The sequence below is a fragment of the Aulostomus chinensis genome, chromosome 1 (genome assembly GCF_037954235.1).
Source record: "Aulostomus chinensis isolate RoL2024-O1b breed Wild chromosome 1, RoL_Achi_v1.0, whole genome shotgun sequence".
Classification (NCBI taxonomy): Eukaryota; Metazoa; Chordata; class Actinopteri; order Syngnathiformes; family Aulostomidae; genus Aulostomus; species Aulostomus chinensis.
Window position 1 is genome coordinate 37,685,505 of NC_141320.1, and position 4,743 is coordinate 37,690,247.

At 44.6% G+C, this 4,743-nt stretch overlaps 1 non-coding gene across 1 annotated transcript; it reads left to right on the top strand.

The window, feature by feature from the left end:
• The first annotated feature begins 220 nt into the window (after nt 1-220).
• trnam-cau (transfer RNA methionine (anticodon CAU)) lies at nt 221-292 on the top strand. The gene has a single exon. It is a non-coding gene; the product is annotated as a tRNA-Met (tRNA).
• Nucleotides 293-4,743: the final 4,451 nt, after the last annotated feature.

Genomic DNA, 4,743 nt, shown 5'->3' on the forward strand with positions numbered 1-4,743 from the left:
TTGGTTGTGTTGTCTGCAGCATTATAAAGGTGGGTCAAACAATTTAGGTTGAGACGAAGGACGGCACGGGCAGAGCAGACGCAGGTCTTCATTCCACCCGCAGAGCTGTAGAGCATGGATCATGTCAAGGACTAAATGAGGGGAAAGAGAGCAGGAGAGCAGGGCAGAGACAAACACAGAGAATGCTCTCCTAAAACAAGGACTGTTCTGTCAATGGTAGAGCAGAGTGGCGCAGAGGAAGCGTGCTGGGCCCATAACCCAGAGGTCGATGGATCGAAACCATCCTCTGCTAAAAGAAGAAAAATAAAATAAACCTGCATCTTTAGAAATATGTGTCTGTTAAAAAGAGGTTCATAAGGATATTTTCTTCCACCAGAGTCACCAACCATTGTGAGAGTTAACAACAGTCCACTTTCTGACTGAAGCAAAAGTAGACTTCAAAAGGTTTTTCTGATTCAACATAGCAGCTAAATTTCCATTTCCATTTCCTGAACAGGACAGGTTAAAAAAAGGGAATGTCATGACTTCCTCTGTATGTTAGAATATGAACGACTAAAAATGTTCATGCCCAGTTTTAAGTTAGAATTAAACTGAAAATACCAAAATCTCCCCTCTTCAGTCCTGTCACTCAGTGTTGTAAACTGTTTCAAACAAATTCTACTGTTCAACAGTTCAAGTGTTTCTAATGAAGCTGAATGTTCTCCTCTGCTTTCCTCAATTGGGTTTCTTTCATGTCCTCCTGAGATCAAAGACAGAATTCCAGGTACAAATAAATATACTATCAAAGCCCCCTGATGACATCATCATCAATTCTGTCTTTGATCTGGAGGCCCTTTCTTTAATCTTGGCTTTGATCTGACTAATGTTTCCTGACAGGTTGCTGTTTGCACTCCAGAGCAACCAGTAGTTGATCCTATCAGACCAGTATGATGAACAAAGCTTTTCACTGTCAGTGGAATCACTGGGAAAAGAAACTCCTCCTGTCAGATGAAGGCTTCATGAGGAGGGTTTCTTCAGATGATTCTAGAAGAATAAATCAAAACCTCATCATTGAACATGAACATTAATCACTGATGACTGTTTTAACTGAACCTAGTGGATACTGTGGTGCCTGATGAGGAGACAACTTGGGTACAAAGTTGCAGAAGAGGGTTTTTGGAGAGGAGATTTAGATGAGATGGTTTCCAAATCAAATCGGTTGTTACAAGGGAAAGTCTGCATGGAAACACACACACAAACACACACACAAACACACACACACACACACACACACACACACACACACACACACACACACACAGAGTCCTACTGACTAACCCATGTTTTTCTTCACTTAAACCACCACTGGAGTATTGAAAGAGATTGCATGAGACACCATCAACTTAAATTAAAAACCCCTGACTGCCTTTAATTCCCTCCTGGCTAAAGGAAATTAGACAGACCAGCCCCGAGAGCGAGCCTGCATGGTGGTGCAGTGGTTAGCACTGTGCCCTCACAGCAAGAAGGTTCCAGGTTCGAGTTTTGGCTCGGGCGCGGGATCTTTCTGTGTGGAGTCTCCATGTTCTCCCCGTGCCGGCGTGCGTCCTCTCTGATACTCCAGCTTCCTCCCACAGTCCAAAAACATGCAATTTGGGGACGAGGCTGATTGGATTCTCTAAATTGACCGTAGGTATGAGTGTGAATGGTTGTTTGTCTCTGTGTGTTGGCCCTGCGATGGACTGGCGACCTGTCCAGGGTGAACCCCGCCTCTCGCCCATAGATGCTGGGATAGGCTCCAGCCCCCCCGCGACCCTTACTAGTAAGGAATAAGCAGAAGATGACGATGGATGGCCCATAGAGTGGAGGTGAGACCACAACCATGCTCTACAATCAATATTTACATCAAACCAGCACCATCTCAACAACTTAACCTGACTAAATATATACATGATTCCAGACTACTACACCAACTCAGTCATACATCCACATAATCATTCAATGAACCTTGTCTGTGATTGTACCCCCTCCCCCATCTGGGAGCAAAGGTTTGCACCTACAGCTCTTAAGGAGCTTCCTTGGGCCACTCTCCCCTTTTGGCTCCACCCCCTTTAAGGAAACCACCAGGAAGAGGTGAGGACTGACCGTGACGACTGAAACTGCCACATTTACATGACACAAACTAGATCAACACTAAATACCAGGCCTTGCACAGTGATTCCCACTGACTGACACTGGGGTCTTCATTTTCCACAGGCAGGATGGCCGGTCCCCCTGTGCTTCCCAGGTCCCTCCCTGGAACACATGGCAGAGAAAAAGTTTCACTTGTTTGCTGATTCAATAAACCTGACCATTAACATGTGTGTGTGCCTCTAATTTACATAAACTGTTAATACCAAGACAAATGCTACCTTCAATTAATCATTGATGTCATGGAACCCTTGGTCTCCATTACATTGGTCAACCAGAGAAGCTTCAACTGGTGACGCTCATTAAACCATGCATGAAGGTCAAGGTGCATTATCTGCTGCGCTCCTTAACAGGGGAATTAGCTCCAATGGTAGAGCGCTAGCTTAGCATGTGAGCAGTAGAGGGATCGATGCCCTCCTTCTCAGAATACTTTAACTTGTTCTGTTGATCAGAGGAGCTGCTGGGTGTTGAATGCTGATGTTTGTCCACTGCTGTGATAAAGTGTCCCCAGCAAGTCATCACCCTGTAAAGCACCAAATAACAAAAGTTACACTTTACAAGTAGAACAGGTCCAGTTCAACACTCCTTAAATGAATTTACACCCAACAATTCTTCATGAGCAAGCACATCCTAGCTTAGGCCCAACTTTTCTTGGCGCTCTCCTAGATGCTTGGGAGCTTCTGGGGGAGCGCTAGTTGGGCCTAAGCCAGGAGCTAAGCTTAGATGGTCTGCACCAGCTAGTGAGGGTTGGCTAGCTCTCGCAGCTTTTGGTGCAGAGCCGCTGCTGGTCCAATTCAACATTGCTAAGCCTCACCTCCAACACAACAAAAAAACTACATTTAACACACTTATCAGTATCACGAAAGGAGGCAGAGGAGGAAGAAAACATGTGGCACTCTGAGCAGGAGAGAGGAGGACAAGAGGGAGAAGCCATCGTTAGCTTAGCGTGTTTACAAGGCAGAAAGACTGTTGCTACCAGAATGATGGTCTTTTAAACTTCAGCCAAATAAAGCAAGTAGGTATTAATTTTTGGTTGTCAATTAGTCAACGAAATAAGGAATTAGCAGGGAGGATCACACTTTAGCGAGCACAATGAAGCAAGGCTCTACGTTCAGCAACACAGAAAAAGGACTTGAGGTCACACGCTTCCTGCAACCAAGGTCAAAAATCCAGGACGGACGAAGGGGAGGACAACAAAGACAAAGACACAAGAAACAGAGATAATAACCATAAACTCCATAACAACCATAACAAATATAACCATACAGAACATATATAACAAATATAACAAGAAAAGTATGAAAAGATGTGTCACCTCTGGTCAAATACCCTGATTTGCATTTGTGTCTCTCAGCATTTTCATTTTCATGTTAAAGCCTCTAGAATGAGGGGATGAATGCTGCAAAATGGAACAGCAACATTGAACCCAAGTACAGGATTGGTGGGAGACTGATGGTCGCTGTTTGGGTTTTTGAAGAACAAGGAGGGCATGGCTTCAAGTTGGATTCTCAGAGACTATTTCCCCAACCTCTACATTGGAATCTGCACTGCCATCCAGTCACATGACTGAAGTCATCCAGTCACATGACTGAAGTCATCCTGTCATGTCAGTGATGTCACTTGGCAGGACTGTCATTGCCGTCTCATTCCAGAAAAGAATCCAGACTCCACCTGTGGCTCCATGATAACTGATGGACCTCTGGTTGGAGGCTGGATGATGATGTTTGGACTGGAAGGAAAACTCCTTGTCCAAATTCCATTGTGTTCAAGTTTAAAGTCCCACAATCAGAAGTAGCTGAATCTGACAGGTGGAGGTTTGGAACTACAAGATGGTGATGTTTTCTTGACTTGATGCTCTGACTGTCAGGGTGGATGACAGCTTCTTCTGCTGCTGCATCTGAGTGGCTATGATTGGAGGTTTTACCTCCCAAGGTTGTTTGGTTCCAGGGGAAATTTTAGAATTCCAGTCCCCAACCTGGGCTGTTCTGAAACTCTTCTCCTGAATCACTCCTGAGCTGCAGCAAGAACAAATACCAGTGCCAACCAGATCAACTTAATGGCTGCTAACAGCCTCAGACACTTGATTTCCATCAATCTGGAGCCAAGAAGGCCCTCACCTGTGGTTCTCCTCCAGGAGGGTCCAGGTTCTGCCATTGGGGCTCCTGGTGCCACTGCCAGAGAGCCTCAGCTGCACACTGCAACATTTCAACAGGAGATTGACATTCCTTCAAATGTCCTGACATCTGATTCCAATGGTTCTGTTCCATATTTATATTTTAAAATAAATCACACAATGAAAGCTGCCTCAGCTGCTTTAAGAGAGAGAACAAGCTAAGAGATTTGAAACCAGTAAAATATGCTTTTCTGTCTGCAAACTAGTGAGGGGCATGGAAGGATATTTTACCACCAATCCAGAACCCAGACTTTAGTCATGTGATGAGATGGAGTCTCTGATTATGAAGTTAATGGACAAAATGTGACTTGAAAGAAAACACATTTCTTCAGTAGACTTTGATCCAACATTGAAGTTAGAGTTTAGTGGCTGCTCCATGTTGGAGGAAACCAGGCGATGTTGGA